The sequence below is a fragment of the Cnephaeus nilssonii genome (assembly GCF_951640355.1).
Source record: "Cnephaeus nilssonii genome assembly, chromosome: 14".
Lineage (NCBI taxonomy): Eukaryota > Metazoa > Chordata > Mammalia > Chiroptera > Vespertilionidae > Cnephaeus > Cnephaeus nilssonii.
The window spans coordinates 31,136,903-31,159,694 of NC_137085.1; the positions used below are offsets into that span (position 1 = coordinate 31,136,903).

A 22,792-nucleotide genomic window follows, 5' to 3' on the forward strand; every position below is an offset into this window, starting at 1 on the left:
ACAGAAGGACATTATTCGGGGATTTTTTTAAGGACTACAATGGCTGAAAGAACTCATCCATTATTAAAACTAAATGGTGCATGCAGCTGCATATTAACTTTCTCTTCCAATTTCAAAATGGGTCCAGAAAAGCAGACGTATTATTTGACCCTCGGGGAGATTGATGTTGCTAACGGTGCTTAATAGAAATGGTGCATACAAAATAAACTTGAAATCAATCTGCAAATTTAAAATCAAGTGGCCCTACAAAGGACTAAATGCATGAACTGATGATACAACTGCGTTGGGAATGCAGCATCTCTGAGGTTAATGTTCAAAGTTACAAGAGCTCACAGCTGCTTCTGGACTTCTGACAAGTGCATGAAAGCGACAGTCTAGAAGTTCGGCTTATTTCTCACATCCTGGGAGATGCTATGTTGCTATGACATAAGCTATGGTGAATGGAATAGTAACAGAATACAAGAGAAACCATATAGGTTCTTGCTGGGAGAAAGACGGGGAGAAGATTAGTTTTTTACTTGTAAACACTGGGTAGGGAGGGGTAATATCGGGGGGGGGGGCTTTAAAACTATAAGAGCACTGCAGTAAGAAATTATGTACATTCTGTCATATAACGTGCACAGATCTCTAAGGCAGTTCTCATGATCTTACTTTGCAGATCAGAAACGAGGGGTTCTGAGAGGTTAGGGAGCCATCAGATACGCCCCCACACCAAGAATTCTCAAAATCCCCCCAAATTTAAAGAGCCAGAGGTGACCAGGAGGAGATTCACAGCAGGAGACCAGATCCCAGAACAGCAGGGGGAATCTGACCTGCACGGAGGGGCAAGTGACAGGAACTCCCTTTTGGGCTCTACCGGGGGCGGGGCTGGCCGGAGCCCCTGGGGCTGGCGGCTTCTTCTCCCCCAGGCAGCCTCAATGCAGTCAGCCATTCTTGCAGGAAAAGGGATGTGGGCTGCAGCCCATGTGCTGTAGCTCAGCCTCCTCCATTGCAAGCTGGGCCTTCCCTGCAGCCTTGTAGTCAAGAAATGAAAAAAAGCTAACAACCAAAAAACTATGCCAAGCACGCCCTCATGCACCCAGGCACACATTGGTCACTTTTTCTTGAAGCAACTACTATGTGTCAGATACCGGTCTAGATGCCTGGGATCAAACAAAGATCTCTGCCCAAAGAGTCACCATAAATAACAACCTTCATTTAAAAAAAGATGAGACAGTGAGGTTAGGTGAGAAGTGCTTTAGAAAATGGAGAGGAAGTAGGGCAGAAAATGGGGAACGGTGCGGGGTGAGAGGTGATTTTTATAGGGCTTCTTCATTGGGAATGTGACCTCGGAGCTAATGCGGAAGGAGGTGAGGGTTAACACGGGGCTCTTTGGAGGAAGAACACCCAAGGAAGAGAAAATGGTCCATGCATTCTAACAATGCACTTCCAAACGGACACAGCGTCAACACACTTAAGGCGGGCTTCAGTTCTCACAAGTCTGACTAATGTAGGTGAGTGTTCAAGGTATAGACTATTAGATACACTGTACATTAATATTAGTGTCATCAGCATGTTCAGCACAAATGCGACTTGCTGTATCGACATATGGCATACACACTCCTTACGTTTGAAATAACGTGGGAGGCATATGTGCAATGTGAATGCTTTTAAGATGTAACTTTCCCTTTCAAACTCACTGGAATGCAGCAGCAAAAGACGTTTAGTGATTTCCGCGTTCTGGTCGGCAAATGATCTTTTGCCCTCAGCCAAAAGACCCCTTCGCGTCCTAGGATGTCCTCCTGGCTTAGCATGCGTGCGTCAAAGGAGAAGTATTTCAAGTGTCACTTGCAAGACGAGGAGGATATGAATAGCCACCTAAGGGAAGTCCCAATAATTCAGCAAGTAATAGCTCAAAGAGCTCCGTGTTTGGAAATGGTCCAAAGGCAACATTAGGTTTGTGTTTTGACATATTGGTTAATGGAAGACTGTGTTGCATGCACATCTATATAAGGGACTTTTAAAGGCTTTGGGGATCTTTTGCCAGATCACTTTCCTTGTAGGCCTGGATTCAGAAAACATCAGAAAAATTTCCCGGGAAGCTCACCTCAGCGGGAGCAAGCTCTCATCTGCATTCTGCTAGCAGGTGGGCTCGGCCAGCCCAGGCTTGTCCTGCAACTGAGCACAGTCACCCTTGATGCTCGGTAAGCAGTGATGGCAGCAGAGGCGTCCGTGGTACTGAAGTGCCATTTCTGGACTTGCAGACCCAGCAGATACAAAGAGCAATCATGTGCTAGCGCTCTGAGAAGGTGAGATCAGGGTCAGAGCCCCAAGGAGCCCATCCCCTCCAAGCCTTACACCTTAGCAGAGAGGAAATGGAAGGCCAGTGGTCTCCCAAGGGCACACAGTGCTCGAGAGCACACAAGTCAAGGTCAGAAGCCAAGTCTCCTGAATGCCACTCTTGGATTTTTTTTTTTTTTTCAATCCCTGGGAGACCAACACCTACATAGGCAGAGGGCTGCCCGAAATGACACAACCTGCCCATGAAGAGCAGACACCGGTTCTCCGCACTGGAGTGTGAAGTTGTGCACCAGGCTTGCTCTCACGGAATGTTTCTGTCCTTCTGTTCCCATCAGCTAAATAATTACAAACAACTAACCACATCTTGCCCTCTGATCTCCAGGTGTCCCCTTTGATGGCCTGCCAAGACGGGTGTGTTCAGCTGGTTCTTTCTATGCCCTCCTCCCTGGCCCCCAATGCGAAGAGTCTTCCCCATCCTACTGGGGAGAAATTGTGGTGAACTATCCTCCAACTGTCTTTGAAGTAGAAGAAAACAGCATATGGAGATGGTTTAGCTTGGGTTCTGCATTGTCAGAGAAACACTTTTATAACTTTCTAATTGGCCTCAACATCAAAGAAGGCATATCACTCAAGAGAGAGCAGCAGAGAATAATTAAGGATGGCTGAGAGGTGAGATGTCAACCAGATTTGGGAACACCACTACTGCCATCATCTTAAAGGACTATTCATTCAGTGCCCAATTAGTCCTTGGGGGATGCTGCCCACTTTGCCCTCAAAAAAAGATACCAAACATACTTGGTTAGTACCATAATGATTCTCTAAAAAGCATCCCACCCACTAGTAGGTAGAAATAGTCAAAATATATAATAATATACTAGAAAACTCTGAATGCCCTTCAGTTGGTGACTAGATAAACTGTGGCATATTCATATAATAGAATACCACTCAGCAATAAAAAGGAAAGAATTGATATAGCAACGTAGATGAATCTCAAATGCATTATGCAAGCCAGACTTAAAAGGTACCTAGGCTATGATTCCATTTCTATGCCATGCTCAAAATGGAGAGACTACAAGAACAGAAAACTGCATAGTGGCTGCCAGATGCTGGGGCGATGGGGGTGTTGACTACAAGGGCACAGGGAATTTGGGGGAATTATGGAATTGCTGTATATCTTGATTGCATTGGTGGTTACGTAACAATATGCATTTGTTAAAACTCATGGAGCCCTAGCCCTGGCTCAGTGGAAAGAGCTTCGGCCTGCGGACTGAAGGGTCCTGGGTTCGATTCCGGTCAAGGGCATGTACCTCAGTTGCAGGCTCGATTCCCAGCCCTGGTCAGGACGTGTGTGAAGGCAACTAATTGATGTTTCTCTCTGTGTCTCTTGCCCTTCCACTCTCTCTAAAAATCAATGGAAAAATACCCTTTGAGGATTAACAAAAAAAAAAAAAAAAAAGAACACCACCTCATAGAACTGTACAATAAAAAGTGTAATGTTACTGTATGCAAATTATACTGGAAAAAAACTAGTAGTAATCAGGAAAAAGAGCAAAATTGAAGAAAGAATTTAAATATTTACTGAATTTTAATATTTAAAAACAAACTTACATATTTCTGTGCATCTGTGGCTCAATTGATTGGTCATGTCCTTAAGAACAACTGACTTCTTACTTCATAGTGAGAGCAACAGGGAGAGATAATTAAGCTTCTCAAACATCAAGCATCCAGTATGTGCTAGGCTTAGTGAGAGGAGCTGGGCAACCCGTGGAGAAGCCACAGAGCCAGACCTTGCAGAGCTCACAGGGGGAAGAGATGAAAACACAGGGAGGAGGTGGACCAGAAGTCCCCAACACGGACATGGCTGCTCTGACAAAAGAACTACCTTGGACTATTTCTGGAACTTAAGATGGTGTGATTCATGAATTCAATTCATTCTGAGGGAAGCACAGTGAAAAACAGATGCAGAAAGTCCTGGAACTCACCCCCACATGCAGAAAAACACATTCTTGCACCCCAATTGCTTCCATAGTCACCCACAGGCTTCCATGGGATAAAACAGGCCCCTGGGGAGACCACAAGGCGCATTGTCCATGCTGTTTTGAATGTGAATGGACGGTGATTGGTGTCCCCTGGAATTCTGTAAGGAGGTGGTTCTGGCAGGGAACCCGCCTCAGCTTCACCTTCAGGCTTTCGAGAAAGATGCAAGTTCAAGGTGTCAGGTCTGTGCTTGACACCTCATGGAACACACAGAAATGATGTCTCCGCTGCTTGCAGCCTGAGATAACCAGCCTGGGGGCTCCAATCCCCCAGGCCCTGCCCAGCTACCCTGAGTGATGGAATGCCAGGGGTGCTCCTTGAGCCTCCTCTAAAGGATCCTGGGAGGACAGATCCAGAAGGTCCTGCTAGTGGGCCTGGAGACTTGGGAAACTGACTTCTAGTGTCAGGGCACCTTAGGGCCTATTTGGTGCCTTTGGGTGAATTAGAAACAGGTGCTACTTCCTCCAGGCAGAGGCCTCAGAGCATCAGTGGGATTTCAGCCTGGAACCTCCCTCCTTCCTGGCCTCCTTTGGAGCCTCTGGCAAGGCACGGACTGCTGGTCCCATGGGACGACCTTGCCTGTGATTCAGGGAGTCTGTGGGCTAGACCCATCCTATCCAACTCCATCGTTTGGGATACTGACGGCAGTCAGCAACTTCATACAAAGTACTGACTGGCGTGTCTGCGATGTTATTGGGTTAGCAAACATAAACACTTGGGAGCTCGTATTTTTCTAGAATGGGATGTCATTACTCTCGGTCAGGCTTAACTTTAGAAACTCACATGGACTGATCACAATGGCTTCCTTGCCGTCTCCCTGTAGCTACCACGAGTGCCAGAAACTTCCCCAGTTGAGTCCAGCTAGGTCTCAAACCGTGTTTGATGACCGAGCGGCATTCCAAGGCGCACTATCTGGAAACAATACAGTTGGAGCCATACCTCACACTTTCCACCCAAATGAATTCCAGATGGATCATCTATTTAAACATAAAAGTACTGGGAGAAACCATAGAAAGTATTTTCTAGTAAATTCAAAGTGTGAAAGGACTTTTTAGCTGTGACACAAAACCTGTAAAAGATAAAAAAAAATTTTTGAGAAATTTGACACTTTAAAAAAAATATCCATTTGAGATGATGAAAAAGTTCTGGAGGTGGATGGATGGTGGTGATGGTTGTACCACCAATGTGAATGTCCTTAATGCCACTGGACTGTACACTTAAAAATGGCTAAAATGATGCATTTGTTACGTATATTTTATCACAATACAAAGAGAGAATGTAAAGGAAGGTGCAGCTGGATTCTGCAGACAGGGACAGAAACCAGTTCCTCAGCCCCACCCCGTCCCCTGTAAAATCCCAGAACAAAGGGCCCTGATCCTGGCTGAACACACAGGGCGGGGAGAATGAGCGGGAACCCTGAAGTTTAAAATGTACGGATGTTGCTAGGGTAGAAATTTTTAAACCAACCAATGAGAAGTTAGCAGGGCACACATTAACCCCTAGACAAAGGAGCTGCTCCATCAACCCTCTTGGGTCCCCTCCCTGCAGCAGGGAGCTTTTCTGTAATAAAACTCTGCTTTTGGCTCATTAAAAAATAAATTTAAAAAGAACACACACAAAACAACCTATCTGTGGAGGGGGGACACCAGAAACAAAGTCAAAAGACAAAATGGCAACCTAAAGAACAGATGTGTAAATCACACCATAGGCATAAAGTTATTTTAATTTTTTATTGGTTTAAGAGAGGGAGGGAGAGAGAGAAACATCAATGATGAGACTCATTGATCGACTGCCTCCTGCATGCCCCACACTGAGGATCGAGCCCACAACCTGGGCATAAAGTTATTTTTTAAATATAAAGAGCTCCTACAAATTATATAGAGATCTAGAAAGCTACTGAAAAATGAGCAAATAGTATGAACTGAAAGTTCACAGCAAAGATGTAGAAGAAGTATAACAATTTTTTAAACACATGAAAAAATGTGTATACTCATTCATACTTAAAAATTAATGGAAGTACACTTATCCAAGCGGCAAGAACTAAATCGTTGTGGGAAAGGACAGAGAAATCAGCTCTCTCTCAATTGTGGGTCATTGGGTTGCAAACGGACTTATATGAAGAGCAAGTCAGCAATACCTATCAGAGTGAGAAATGCTTATAATCTTTGGCCCAGCAATTCCACTTCTGGGAATTTATCCTACAGATAATTTCAACATTTTATACAAAGGTGTCCATTGAAGAATTGTTTGTAATAAGAAAATATAAAAGAACTCTAAAAGTTCATAGATAGGGGAGAGCGTTCAATCAATTATGGTAAACCCATAGAACAGAAAGAGGCATTTCTTTTTGAAGAGTGATGATTTTCAAGATATCTTATTAGGAGAAAAAAACCAAAGTATCGAACAATGTGTTTAACGTGATACTATTTCAATAAAATCATAAAAATAGAGGTTTGACTTTATGCATAGACTGAATCTGGAAGGATCCCCCAAGAGGCTAAGGAGCTGATTTTTAGAAGACAGAAGGAGGAACGCTACCTTTCCCTGCATACCCTCTTTGACTTCTGTGTCACATGAATGCATTATCTGCTTAATTGTAGATGGCATAGGGGACATAACACTCCTGTTCCCCATACCTGGTCACCCCCCTTGGGTATGATGACTACCAGAAGTCACCACACTGCTAGACAAGAAGGCCTTTCCTTTCCTTGAAGACGGGGAAGATGATGCCAGATTAAATGAAGCTGGAAGAACGGGCCACCAAAGGAGATGCTGGCCTCTCTCCTCTTCTTTGTGTCACACTGCCCCGAGCGCTAACATCCCACCAGAAGGCAGGGCTCTGGCAGCTGGTTCTGATCTGGAGGCGGTCTCTAATGCCCCTTCTCTCCCGAGTTTCCTCACTGCCCACTAAGGCCCTTGTCCTCAAGCATTGCAAATGGAGTCCCATGAACTGGCTCCTGGCCCCCGCTTTGAAAGTTCACTCATTCATGCCACCAATACTACTGAGTCTCTAGCCACACAATCAGCATCATCCTTGGGACTGGGATCCACAGTGAAAAAGACAGATAAGCACCTGCCTTTTCAGACCTTAACAATGGAGCTGGGGAAGGGCCTGAGCCTGCCCATCCTGGTTCACGAGAGCCCACTGCTCACTTTGTAGGAATTCTGTGAGCCGGCTGTTAAACACGGTCACTGTTAGATAAAATAGAATCAAGCACTGTTCCAACCCCTGCAATGACACCAAAAGCTAGAAAGACAGTTAGCACTACAGCAATCAGCAGAGCTGAGGTTGAAAGAGGTTCAGCTTAACGAATATAATTTGTACAAGTGTGAGAAATAGCCTAATGGTAGATCGCATGTCACACTTAATGGCAACAAATTTATTGGAAAAATGAATTAGCAGATCAAGATGTAAATCCATTTGTCAAAACGTGATCCACCATAGGTCAGGCCATGGAAAAAAAACAATGAAAGCATTCTGTGAGATTTAGTTGGACATATGGAATTTCCAATAAAGAATATGCATATTTTATTATTACTTATAAATTGTTATACATCTTCTACATCAGTAAAATTTATGATTCTCTTAATAACATTTTCTTTTCTCTAGCTTACTGTATTGTAACAATACCATATATAAAATACATATAACATACAAAAATATGTTAATTGACTATGTTATTGGTAAGGCTCCTGGTGAACAGTAGGCTGTAAGTAAAGTTTTTAGGGAGTCAAGAGTTGTAAGTGGATTTTCAACTGCACAGGGGGTCGGAATCCCTAATCACTGCATTGTTCAAGTGTCAACTACATACATCACCCCCCCCCACACACACACACACACGTGCGTACAGGGTGGGGCAAAAGTAGATTTACAGTTGTGAGCACATGACAGTTTATTCTTATATTATTTACTATATTATTTTCCATACGAACATACATACATGCATTTTAATCCACACTGAATTGAACTCTGCCACCTCAAGCTTAACTTCTCTGAGTTCTGTAAGAGAAGCATAAAAACCCACTTCCCATGTCCCTTCCAGGGTCAGTGAGAAACTGGAAGCTCTCACGCTGAACTCTGCTTGTCACCAGTATCCTCCTTCCTCCCACCCACAGCGGCTGGTTTTTAAATGCCTGCTCCCAACAACTTTCCCCTGGCCACTTGGCTCTCAGGCTGTCTTCTTGCCTTTAACCGCTTTCTTGTTGCAGGAAAGAGTGCAACCCAAGGAACAAGAGTGATACCGCCTTGAAAACGGCTCTGTGCCCAGCTGTCCCTGTCTGTACGGTAAGCTCTCCCTGGTCCTTTCACATCCTCACACCTGGCGGCTCTCCCCCTTGCTCCCCCAGTCCAGGGAGGCTGACTGACGCCTGGCTGTAGGGCTGGCAACGCTCCCAACCCTCTGCAGCAGAAGCCTCTTTTCCCATCATCCCGTGTACACAGCGCCACTGGAACCCTCTCTTCTCTTGGGTACAACTCCACGCACTTCCTCTAGAACTAATTTTAAACCATAATTAAATCCTATCCTTTCAGAACACATGATACACTTTTCTACGTGTCCTAGAATCAATTAAAAAAATTTACTGGGGAAGAATTCTATCTTAAAACTCCCTCTTTCCTTTTTGCTGCCCCAATTTTCAAGCATCATAAAAAAGAGAGCAACTGTGAGAGGAATGACTGACTGACAGCAGGGAGAGGGCCAGTTCCCAAAAGATTCAATCCAAGTCCCTTGAGTTTTCCCTTTTAAATCACTAAGATTCCAGGGCCGCCAGTGTGCGGTCGCTGTGAAGAGGCTGTGTCCAGAGGCTAGGCACGATGGAGGCTAGCTTGGATGCCAGCTTTCTCTAAGGATCGCCCTGGCTTTGCCGTGGGGCAGGTCAGTGTGTAGTGCCTATTGCTCCTGGACCCTGTTTCCCCCCAGGTAATTGAAATGGGGTGAACCACATTTTACTCCCACCAGACTCGCCTCTCCCCCCATATTTGAAACTTTTAAAATATCTATGACACTGAGAATAGGTAAGATGGTAAAAATGCCAACATACTTTGGGGAAACCATCAGTATGCTACCGTGGAAAGGACGTAGCCGTTTTGTCCATATCCTGCTCTCCACTTAGCACAGTGATACTGGGACCCTCCTACTTCTGTGGGGCTGTCACCTCTCAGGGCGATTCCCAGGATGAAAACATACTATGCAGCTTAAGGAACTTTTTAGTGATTACTTGTCCACTTTTAAAACTCATAGGAACAATGACTACACTTCTTCATTTCAAAAATGTTGTGATTGTGATCAATTATAATAATCGATCATAAAAAAAAATATATTTCTGGAATACCTTCTCTTAGCAAGATGCTGGGAACAAAAGAACACCTTAAGGGCCAACTAGGGCACACACACACACACACACGCACACGCACACACAGCCAGCAGTGCAGTGTGGGGAGTCTAATGCTGGAAGACTGTTCCACAGAGGAAATGCCCCAGGAATTTGCGACAGGAGGGCAGCGTTTTGAAGGGGGTGGTCAGGAACGTCTTCCTGGGGAGAATGGAGGCTAAACCCAGTATCAGAGTAGAGAAGAGGGCCCCGCGTATTGACAGCTCAGATTCAGATCATGTGCACCAAGAGGGGAGCAGTCACACAGCAAACCCAGTATCATTTCACTACTGTCACTACTGGACTCCCTTTCCTGGATATTCTCCATCTCCTCTATCCACCCCCCCAACCCCCCACCCCCCATCAATCTATTCTTCACTCTTCTCTGCCCAGCCAGGAGGCTGTCCTTGAATACCGCCTCCCTGGCTCCCTGCAGGTGGTTAATGAGAGGCACTGGTGGGAGGCTGAAGGGCAGGAGGAGGGAGAGGTGGGTGTTTCTTCCCTGAAGTGCAGGTGCATGTGGCCTCCTGGGCGCTAGGCACGCTACGGAATCCCAGACAGTGCATACTGGGCCACCCTATAGCCTTCACCTAGACCTTCAGGAGTGGACTCTTTCCAGCCAGCACCATGATGGACACATGTCCCTTTCCACGTGCCCTCCCAATCAGCCCCTGTCCTTTCACCCGCTCTTCCTCTCTGACAAGCTTCCCCAGTTGACTTGCAAACAAGTGCCCCTCCCCAGGGAGCTGGGCGACAGAGCAGAAAGTATACGTCACACCACCTGCCAGGGGTCCCCGACCTGACATTTCACCTTTAAAAGCCCTGTGATGAGGAAGGGATATTTGATGCAACAACTAAGCTATGAGGGCTCCCCATAGTCACACAGCAAGCTATAGTATCCAGCGGGCTGAAAAGGCAGAAACCGGGGGCCTAAGAGAATGAGAAGAGAATAAAAAGTAAGAGTTATTTAGCTTTGACTAAAAATTAGGAATCAACATGAAAAAACACACAGCTATGAAAGCAGGTTGAAAACAGATCATCAGGATGGCAGCCAAGTGCCAGCCCTGGGCGAGAGGTGGACGGAGGGTAGGCAGTGAGGGCTCGGAGCCCTGACTCACAGCAGCCTGCTCAGCAAGGAGGGGCACGGCGGAACTTCGGGGTTAGCCACGGGTGGCTCTCACACCCAGGCTGGCGACATCAGGAAGTCTGACCAGCAGCCTCTCTAAGTCTTACTCATTGTCGGTCCCACCCCAAGCCTCTGGGACACAGCAGACCTATCCCTTCCTGGGACAGCACACAACAGCCAGATTAAAACAGCCACTGCCCCGGACCTCTCACTCACATCCACTCTCTTCCTTCCCCACCTCTGGACACCCAAGGTCAATACCTTCTTCCAAGGTCATTTTCTTTCCCATTGGGTCCAGGATCCTCCTTGCCTACTAGCACCTCCAACCCCTAGGTGCACAGTCCACACTTTCCTGTCTTGATTCTGTAGCCCATTTAGTTCTCAATGGGTCAGAGGTGCTTGATTCTGTAGCCCAGTAGTTCTCAACGGGTCAGAGGTGCCCCCAACAGACTGTTAGCAGGTCTAGAAAAATTGCGGTTGTCACAACTGACAGAGGGTGTTACTGGCATCCAATGGGCAGAGGCCTATCCTACAAGGCACAGCACCCCTGGCCAAAGTGTCACTAGGGCCGAGGTTGAGAATCCCTGGTTTCCAGGAGGGAAGGAAACACGTATTGACTACATCGCATGAGCCAGACACTGGCTAAATGTTTTAAGGTCCTTTAAACTTCCCTGCGGAGGTAGTGACAGAAGAACAGGACACAAAGTGACCTCCCCAACCTACCGCCCAATTTCCAAACACGGCTTAGCATTTTGGGGTGTCCAAAGGTTATCTCCACCATTTTAAACATATTATCGCAGGCCAATGTCTTTCTGAACCCGTTTTCTCATCTATAAAAGGCACACACGACAATACCCATCCCCAGCCCCTGGTTGAGAATGGGTTCCCAGTAAATATTAGTTTCCTCGTCTCCTTCCTCATGCCTAATTGCCAGTTCCTTCCAGGGAATGTAAGTGTAGAGACACACACATATCCGTTTCCACACCCACCTGCTTACATCTTTATGTTCCCACAAGAATCTGGATGAAGGAGAGAGAAAAAATGAACAAACCCTCCAAGTCAGAATGACCTCTCCGTGCCTGAACTCCAGAAACGGTTTTTAAGATTTGGTGCCTCTCATTTCTTTGTTAGGCTTTTCATCATCATTGGTTGTGACGTCTGTCTACCCTGCTAGGTTAGAAACTTGTTGAGATGTGGGGTCCTACCTAACACGCCAGCAAAAGCCATATAGATTAGATGCCCAACCCACTCTGGATGAATGAATAAATGACAAATATGATTCCCATGACAGTTTTGTTTAACCGCCTGTTTATGCTGACTATTGTTTAGCATTGTCACTCCCTGATATTTCTCCTGCACACATCGATAGACCCAATTTCCAGGCATTTTCCTTTTAAAATTTGTGAGCGCCTCATGTTACTTTGATAAACTAAAGATATCCACTTAAAGGGCCCAAAGAATAAGGAAACGTCCTTTTCAAGTGGCCTCTCGTGCGGCGGCCATGTTCCTTGCACAAACGAGACCCCAGTCCAGGGGAACAAGGACGGGCACTCAGACATCTAAGTGGGCACTTACTCCCAGCAGCTGGCAGAGCCTCGCCGTTAAATAAATCCTAACAATTCAGCCTTTCAGCCACCAACCTAATAGGCTTTTCTTGGCACGGGCACTGTTGGCTTGGCCAAACACTCATTTTCACATCTTAAATCAGCATGTGTCAGAAATGAATGGAGGCTCACACCCGCTGTATGTCGTGCATTCTGCAGCAGGCTCATCTTGGTCAGGCACTCAGGGGCCCACACACTCAATGTCAGCTCCTTTCTCCATAAAGATCGGTTACAAAAATCAGCTATTTGTTTTTCTGATCAAATTCCTAGGGTCTTATTTGGCTGCCTAAGATGGTTTTTAATTTAAAAATCAGCTAGAAAAACAAAACAGACTTTTCAGAACTTAAAAGTACAGCATATTAAAAACATAAATTTGCATGCTGACAAAGCTCAGGTTCTCAATAGCACCAGGAGGCGGCCCCTCCCACATTTGTGAGCAGCTCTCGCACTGAGCAGCTAACTCCCGGCTGTCTTGTCAGGCAGCTTTCACTAGCTCTGGCTTCCCTGAATGCAGCTCCTTCCATCTTAATAGAAACTCTTTAACATAGGACTCTTCGGCCCTCTTCCCATGGTGACCAGGTGGGCTTTGAAAATGGCATCTCCTTCAACCCAGTCTCTAGCAGCCTTTGAATGCACAGCTCAATCCTAGCTCATTTGTTTCTCAGGAACTCTAAGAATCATCTATCCAGCACATAAACTCAGTCCTGGGTTTATGCCGGAATGGGGCAAGGACTCCTTGAAGGGCAGATAGGATAAACAAAGTCAAATTTGGCAGGATGAGCCCAACCTGCAGGTTGAGCCCAAGATGGGGAGAGAGGGAGAAGAGAAAGAGGAAGGATGGAACTGAGGAGAAAAGGGCCCTCCCCTCCACCCAGAGCCTGGGCAGAGAAATGAGGAGTGGACGGCGAAGAGGCAGGATCCTGTCACAGAGACTCAGGAGCATGTCATAGTGTTTCTCTCTCCTGCGCTCACTCATTCTCTCTGTCTTGTTAAACAACCACCACTCCTTGAGCACTTACTGTGTGCCCGGTGTCAGGCCAAGCACTCTACACACATCACACACACCCTCACAACAACCTTGAGGTAAGTACAATGCTTATTCCCACTTTGCAGATGAGAAAAGTGAGTTTCACGAAGTCTGGTGACTTTCCCAAAGTAACAGTAAGTACATTGTGGAGGCAGGGATTTGGGTTCAAAGCTCTGAACCATATTCTCATTTCTGGATATGTATCTTCATTAGGCAAAAAAAAAACAAGGCCTACTGTGCGCTTCGATTACTCCCACCCAACCCAAGAGACACAAAAAGCCATGCTCTCTACTTGCACAAAACTTGCAATCCATACAGAGAGCGAGAATCACGTGCATAACTGCTTGTAAAACACTGCAAAGTGGCCAGCTACTTCATCCAAACTGCTAAGGGATGCAGGAACTGAGGACGAGGGCCTCCCCAATGGACGTGCTGGGGAGAGGGCTGCGGGCTGAAGCTGGCCACGTCACTTCCCATTTGCTGATTTCTCCAGGTTATAACTTCTCTCTCACATAGATAATTTTAAAAATCATCTGCATTAAAGAGAATATCGCTTGCAAAGATGAGGCCTGCGAATGTTGGTCCACATTAATTAGTCATATTCATAAAACGGCATATACACATTCAGTGTCCAAATCACATCTCGCAAAGCCGAGGGACTTCCACACCGCCACCAGGCCGACCTCGCCTGGCCGTGGCTCTGCTGGCCAGCGTTCCCATCTCTCTGTGCCAAAGGAGGGGTGGGGAGGGAGGAAAACACAGACTGATAACACTTTGTCCTGGAAAAGATTCTACTTGTTCCAATCCGTTTCCTCTCCCAAACAATTGAGTCAGCTGCCTAAAGCTCTACGTGATGTAGGGGTGGGAGGGTGGGGGTGGGGGGGCGGGCGTTGGGTGCATATATGATGGTGCTTGGAGCAAACCCTTATCAGCTCTAAATGGAAAGTTTGCAATATCTCCCATCTATCCCGAAGCTCGTTTGAATTGCGGCGCAAAGAAAGGTCACCAGCCAATGGTATGACAGGCGAGGATTCCACTTCATGCCCCTTGCACAGTGTGGAAAAAGTGACATCAGGCAGAACAAAGAGCAGCAACGCCTAAGTCGGCCAGGCCTGGTCCCGAGCACGCTGGCACCAATGCACCACTGGTCTGCGGAGTGGGGTAACCAGCCAGGAGAGGGGCTACTCCATGCTGCGGTGGGGAAGGAAGCAAACCGGTGATTATCTGAAGCCAGAGGAGCTGCTGAGGGTAAACTCGGTGGCCGTTTCGGCTCCACTAACAGCAGTTTACATGCTGATCCTGGACACCCTGAATAGCAAAGACAACATTTAGAAAGACAACTAACTCCCTATAGTCACCTGCCAGGTGTGCAGAGGAAACTCCCGGCAGGCTCTACTTTCAATGATACGGATTTATCCTGTCTAATAAAAGAGTAATACGCAAAGTAACTGTCACTCCATGACAAAAATGGCGGCCCCCATAGCCACAAGATGGCGGCGCCCAGTCGATTCAGCCCTGCCGCTGGAGTTTCCGGGCCTGTCCGCCAGAGCAGCGAGGCTGGGCAGATTCAGCCTCCCCGCTCCAAGGGTGCTACAGCGTCTGGTCCCGTCAGCCCCGTGGGGGTTCGCAGGGACCAAGCGGCGAGGCTGGATCTGCCACCAGACACGGCAGACAGCCTGGACAGCTTGGGGGCTTCCTTAGTGTGTCAGTGTTGGTGAAGCCCCCAGGCCTGGCAGACAGAGCACACTGCAGGGCATTGGGGCTTCCTTCGCATGGAGCATGGCGGCGGCAGGCAGAGAGCGGAAAGCAGAGCATGGGGGCTTTATCTTCATGGCTGCAGCGAAACCCCCAGGCCCCGCCGAGAGCAGAGAACCACGGGAGTGGGCCTAATCCATCAGTAGGACATCCCCTGAGAGCTCCTGGATTGTAGAGGGTTCAGGTTGGGCTGAGGGACCCCTGTGCACGAATTTCGTGCACCGGGCCTCTAGTATACCAAGAACATCGTATTTGTAAGATAGCAAATGACCTCCTAGAGCTTTCTGGCTTACCACATTTCTAAGAACCGCTCTCCTGTGTGTGATGTGCAATTCGGCGTCTCAAACGTCAGCAGTTAGCTGTTAAGTCTATTCTCTCCAGTGTCCACACACCTCCAGTGCCATCGCTTTGTTTTTGTAAAGGGAAACAGCTTGTAGCTCCCAGTCTATTAAATATTACGCTCAAAAGGTTGCAGCCTTTCATCCCTATCTCAGAGATACACATTTCCGCTACCCACCCATAAACCACAGATGGCAAAAGAAAAAAGAGAAAAAAAAATACTGAGCTCTACACAGATTTAGAAGAACTTTTCAGGGGAGACTGGAAGCATCAGAACTGAATCAGCATCAACGACTGACCTCTTCGCTCCCAAGCCCCTCCCTCTTTGTCCCCTGGATCCCTCTGCCACTTTTTCCTGCATCACCTGAGTCATAGCTACCCTCCTGCATATACACAGCCTGGTCATAGACAGACGTATGAGTTGCTAGGCAGACACACAGATAAGAAACTCAGAGGAAAATCTAAGCCTTTTCATGATGGGACCAAAAAAAAAAGGGGGGCGGGAGTTATTGATTATTTCCCTACATTGCTTTTTCAACTAGAAAATTCTTCCGTGGGGGACCAGGAACAAGAGATGGAGGATTAAAGTAAAGGTTTAAAAATCCTGATACTCTTTTTAAGTTAAAAAGGAAAAGTTTGCATAGTTTCAAAGGTACCATGTTCTAACAATGAACTGTAGAACAAACTATTCTACAATGGGGGGAAATGGAAATCAGCTCATTCCTTGAAGGTAAAAACGTACATCAATTGTACTTGAAGTATTTAAAAGCCAGCCCCATTCATCGCATTATATCTAAATAAGGATAATCAGACAGTTTTGACAGAAAAAAAAAAAAAATGTGTCCCAAGAGCCCAGACTCAGAGCCAAATTTCTCAGCCAAAAACTATCAGGCTTATGACCATAAGCACCATCAATATAAAATTCTCAAACTGAGATCAGCAGTTTACAGTACTCATTTGTTCAAACATTATGTTTTACACCCAAGGTTGAATGTATTTATAAAGGGGAAAAAGATCTCCCTCTCCCCTACTCTTCCTGATGTTACTGAATATACACATTAGGTGACTGAATAAAGTTTTTCAAGCTCGCAACAGAAATGTGGACAAGTAGAACACACGGGGGAAACCCCACAGTCATTTCTCAGAGGTGAGCAACATTATACTTAAATGACCACACTGTGATCTGTAAGCCACACTGGCTCTCGGCGTCACCTGCAGAGACAGAAGTGACAAACAAGTCACCTAGGGTCACACTTGTCAGCTATCACCAGAGATTAGTTACTGGCACATGACCGTTTTGTTTTGTTTTGGACCAGGGTTGAAAATAAGACACAAACTATGTTAGGTCTTAAGACTTATTATTGTAAACCCCCCTCCCCACCCCAGCACATTAAGCCCATTATTGGGGTACAACCACACCTTTTGTTTTACCTGAGAAAAATGTACTAGTTAGACAACGCTATTTTAAACCCATTTTTGTTAGATGTAGAAAAAAACAAATGTCAACCCTGCCCCCCCCCCAACCTCCTAACTGAACATTTAAAGGAATTCATTTAGAATGTTGACAAACTGATACATTGGATTTATTATAAATAATTATACCTCTCTATAATCTCCTTCAAGGCTGAGAGACGATGCATTCTGTTTTCATAATTTACCACAACAAATCAAAGCAAAACAATTAAGCATTACCTTTCACAGAGTCTCAAACAATCACACACCCGCCCTAAACCAGACGGACTAGTGCCACTTAATGAAATGAGAAACTGTCATTTAGGAGGTGGCCAGACGGGCAGGGCCCAGGACTCTACACATTACATTACTTAAAGGTTAAAAAATAATAAGAGTGTTCTGTGAAGTTTCTAAAAAGCTAAACCATTAACTCTGGGGCTTGGGTAAAACCATGCCACACACTAATACCATTCATTACTGGGGCACAAGCCATTTGGAAAAAGAAAGAAGGTCCCGTGTGTAGTAAAGTAAGTGCCCATGTGAGTTCTGAGGTCAAAGGGCCAGGCTCTGGCTGGGGTAGAAATGAAAACTTCCGTGAAATGGTGCCAGTTATTTCTAACCATCCTCTCCAATGCGGATGTTAAAATGGATTGTCCTGAGGTGGCTGCCCAAACCACCTCTTTTAAAGAGCAACTTCATTTGGCTTCCAAAGAAAAAATTGCCAAATCATAAGTAGTGCAGAGAACAAAATGCAACTGGGCCTGCCTGGGGTTCTGGGTCCATCTCTTGCTACCTACTACCCAGCTGCCTTGAGAAAAGACACTTGCCCGAAGCACTGACTGCACGAAATGAGAAGGGAGGGCGCCGATCACTCCAGCTTCTTCCAGGTCCCGATGACTAAGGGTCTCTGGGGGGCTCTCATCAACAGAAACGCCTCCCCTCCCACCCGTAGGAGGCTTTATTTATCTCCTAATTAGAAATAAGTTTCTACTATGAAGGAGAGACTTCCTGATGTGTTTTCGGTGAGATCAACATGCCTGGTTAGATTAGGCACACACAGCAGTTGGCTAGAATTAAGGATGAACGTTCATGATACACTTCCCAGCAGGAAAGCCGGGTAGACAAAGTAACCTTAATCTTGTCACTCACGTGGCTCAGGCCACGCCATCCCCAAAGGAATCCAGGAGCACGAGTTCGTGCCTCGACCCCCAGACGACTTCCTTCCCCTGTCCCATCTGGAAGGAAACGGTTTCTGCCTTCGAGGACTTACAACTTGGCTGGAGATAAGAGGACATGTCTGACAATGTCACCTCTCGATATAACCCCTGTATGTAATTACTGAAATTCATCTGAGCACCCAACACGTAAGCTTCTGTGTTTTTTACAGCTTTAGAGGGGTGTGACAATGCTATGGGGCCCTTAGGTTCCTAACTGACTGGAGAAGACAAAAGCTTAGGATAAAAGGACATAGAGGGACCAAGAAGTCCGCCTCAAAGTAAATAACAACAACAAAGAAGGCAGCCTCAATGCTCCTTGGTTTCTCCATCAGTGAGAACCTGGAGCCCCCCCTAGCTTCCTGGCCCCAGGGAACCTAAATGATGCCTGCTCGGGTGGTCCAGAGACACATTCCCAGTGCTAGCAAGTAAACATTCAGCCACACTATCACCCACTACCATCATCATGCCCTCCCTTCACATCCTAGAAGACCATTATCAGATCTTCCTAAAATGCAGAGAATTTAATAATCACGAACTGTTACCTCTAATACATATATTTGAACTTTTTATCTCTCCAAAACTTTGCAGCCTTTCTGATCAGAGGAAACATCTGAGGGCCCGCAGGCGCAGAAAGGAAAGAGAAAAATCACATTCAGCACAGTCCTCCAGGATGCTCTCACTGGTCAGCCTCGTGAGCCCGCGTTTCCCACACGGAGGTTTCTCCTCCTTCCATCCACACACGAATGCCAGAATTCTCAGGACTCCTCCGAAGTCCTCAGTAAACCAACTGAAAGATGTACTCGGACTGTCAGGGGTTCTTACCATTCCTTGCCCATGGATTTTATTTTGCCAATTACAATGCCCTTGGATTTTATGCCAAACTGAGGATGCTTTAAATTAGAATTATTGATTTCTAGCAACTCTCCCAAACCAACGTAAAATATTTAATGCTCCACCTTGCTTTGTTTAAACCGATCTGGTGGCTAGAAATTTTGGCTGCTGTACACATTAGTGTTCAGTCACAGAGAACGCAAAAGCAAAAGAAACTTTTATTCTTATGAGCTGCAGCCTTTCATGTCTTAAGTTCATCTCCACCAGAGACATCATTTATTGAGGACCATATAGGTGTGTGCATACACACACACATACACACCTGTGTATATTTGCATGTGTGCATGCTTTACATATGTTAATCGATTCATTTAATCAGTAAGCATTCATTGAGCACCTAGTGTCACACATCTAATTAGGTATTAGAGATAAAATGGTATGTAAGTCCAAGGTCACAACTCTGTGACAACCTGCGGGAAAAGCAGATGATCACATAAGTAATGACTATGCAATGTGGTAAATGCTGTAATAGGGGAAGCAGGTTATTAAAAATAATATCTTAGGCAGTGACTGTGTGTCAGATGTTTGTAGCCACTGTCCCTAATTCTCACAACATCCTGCAAATGAGTGTGCTGTGGCTGAACCACAGCATCAGCATCACCATTTACATCTTAAATTCCCATCCTGGTCTCAATACTGCACCTGCCAACCTGCTTTACTCATTCAGGCATCAATCCAACTTTGCCTGGTATTATGCAGCACAGTGCACACCCTGGGGAGAAAAGACCACCTGGAAGAACTGTCAAGCTTGCTACAAGGATGGGGCATGGCACAGGGAAGTCTATGGTCACAGACCAATGGAGTATTTCAGACAGCAAGTCATTGGGCTCCTAAAAAGGAGAGAGCATCATGGGGTCATTTATTCAGGAGATGGGACCCAGGTCTTCAGATCATGTAAGGTCAGACAGCAGAAGAGGGAAGAAGGCCAGGCCCTCAGGATAGCAATGTTCGGAGAGGTGCCCAGAAAGCTCACAGGTTAGGCGGAACCACAGCCAAGGGTGTAACCAGAGCCCAATGGTGGGACCAGCCAGCCTGCAGCTGCCCCAAGTGCCAACGATAAGAGAACTGAAGGCACCTGGGGCATTAAAACCACCCAAGTATAATAGCAGATGGAGAAATCTGCATTGATTAGAATTCCTCCCATACACCACTACCTCCTGGGATCCAGGGTGAGACCCCAAAGGGCCTCCTGGAGTCAATACAGAAGGTCACCAAGCAGTCTTCTAGAGGTGATGTCCACTCACCGCAGGGACTTGTTTCCACTCGGAAGGTGTGCAAGTTCGAGGCCAGAGCGAGGTGCATTGTTTAGAATCAGAGCGGAGAGGCCCTGTGCTGGCAGCAATGGGTCTCCCCGTGACCCTTTCCCACAGCGCCTCCCTTCCCCAAATTGGCAAGCAGATATTGAAAAGAATACTGAGTTGCAGGCAGAGTTATTAGCCTGCCTGGAACACCCACGTGTCTCGGCCAGTCCTGCGGATGATATCTATATTGGTTTAACTCTTTACTGCTGATAAGATGCTTTTACATGTGTTAGATGACCTGATTTTCACAACAGCCATGAGATAATCACTAGGCCTCTCATTTTTTAGATGAAGACCCTGAGGGTCAGAGAGGGTAAGTGACCTGTTCAAGGTTATGAAGCTAGCAAGTGGCAGAGCTGATTTTGGATCAGGATACCTGTCCAGTGATCTATCAGCTGTATCACTACTGCAATAAGCAGACTTTATCAAGTTCTTTAGAGTTCAAAGCCAACTTTTATAGCAGCCTGGGGCAGTACAAACAGACACACACTAACACACATAAACAGAATGACAGACACAGACACACAGACACACCCACACTCTCATCCTCCAACATACCTACTCTCCGTTTTCCTAAAAGTAAAATGGCAACAATAATATTCTACTTATTTAAAAACCTATTTTCCCTCCTCCAGCCGTAGACCTCGTCTCAGTCCATTTCTAAGACGAGTAGCTGTTATTTAGATGGCTGATATTATAGTAGGTGAAGTCTTAAATCCTAGCTGTTGGTCTGCGTATAACTCGCTGCTTAGAACAACCTTGCTTTTGTGTGAAATATCGGCCCATTTCCATTTTTTTGCCACTAAAACTCCTGTCTCCACTCCCAAGCTTCTCTCAGAAACACACGAGGCAGCATCTTTCCTACTGGTCTGTCTTACGTCGGGACTTGTTTTCAGGAAGTGGCTATTTCCACTTAAAAATCATAGGACATAAAAATCGGAGGACTTGAAAAAAACTAAAAAAGAAAAAATAAATAAACCAACCCAACCACTTAACCCATTTTCAAGCGAAACCCAAAGCTATAGCAGCTAGAAGGGGCACGTATCCTTTCTTTTTAAAAATCCCCAAATCTCAGTTTTTCAGAGCCAGAGGTCACAGAAATTAAATTATTCAAGAAACAACTTGTCAATTATTCTTGCACAGTGGGGAGACAGTTATACACAGAAATGTAGACAGAGCCAAAATCAAAGCCAAGCGTCAGTGACAAACCCGCAAACCTCCCTCTAGCACGTTGGCCGAGGGCTCGTCATCACACCCACAAAATAAAGATGACAGACTCCCCGAGCCAGCCACAGGGAGGCCTCATTTTTTTTCTTTCTTATTACACATAACTCTAATTTAATTACCCAGTTGGTGTTAGTGGTAGCTTTTAGCAAAAGATCTTAATGAAAATAAGGTCAATACACTCAATCCATAAAGCAATCATCTCACCTGATTTTAATCATCTCTCCGTAAGAGAATTTAGATAATCAGGCCACACTACACAAACAGAATTCAAATACATTCCCCGCCCCCCCCCCCCACCTTTTCCCCTTACCTCCAAAGGAAAACTCCATATGCCACTCTTGCTGGAAACCACAGGGATAAAGTGATTTAATTCTAGTTAAACCAAGTATTTCAACCACATACTCATAAATCTTAATCTTAATCATAGCCACGAAACATGATTTTTGAGAGCTTTCCTTCTGATTTACTCAGTCAGTAAATCTCCAATATGTAGCAAGCAGCTCCAAAGCCAGTGATGTTCTCAAGCCAATACTAAACATATACAGAAATATGCGGTTACAGTAACTTTTAAAAAATTGCCTGCATTCTGCAGTATTATTTAAACCCAGAAGACATTTTTCAGTTAAGCTCAACTTTCACAATTCTCATTAGGTAATCTAGGGTGTGGCTGTTTGTAAATTTCCTTTTCACCAAAAGGAAGCTGATATCACCAGGACATCAGGTGTATATGGAAAAATACATATTTTGATACAAGTGTAAGTCAGTGCATATTTTTTTTGTTTGTTTAAAGATCCTTTTGCCCACTTTACGCACAATACAAATACACCGCAGTCAAATTTCATAGGCTGAATTTAAATTTAGGTGTTAAAACTCGGTCTTCTGCTCCAAAAAGATGGGTGCTCAACACACCCTGTCAAATACCCAGTCAATGGGAAACCAACCCAGCCCTTAGATGCCCCCAAAGAAATTCTTTGTTCACCTAGAAACTGAAGGACTTGACACACAGAATCACAGCTCCCACAGCAATGGAATAGGCTCTGAACCCAGGTGGCCATATTACACTCTCACTCATTGATTTGTTAAAAATTTAACATTCGGAATGAAACCAAAGCTACCACTCACACCAACTGGGTAATTAAATTCCTGGCTTGAGTCCGTTTCCAAAT

The 22,792-nt window shown here is 45.7% G+C and overlaps 1 protein-coding gene across 3 annotated transcripts in view; it reads right to left on the reverse strand.

Annotated features, from left to right (window-relative positions):
* The window catches only part of DAPK1 (death associated protein kinase 1), a 158,966-nt gene that overhangs the window by 134,362 nt on the left and 1,812 nt on the right, over positions 1-22,792 (reverse strand). The window lies entirely within an intron of this gene.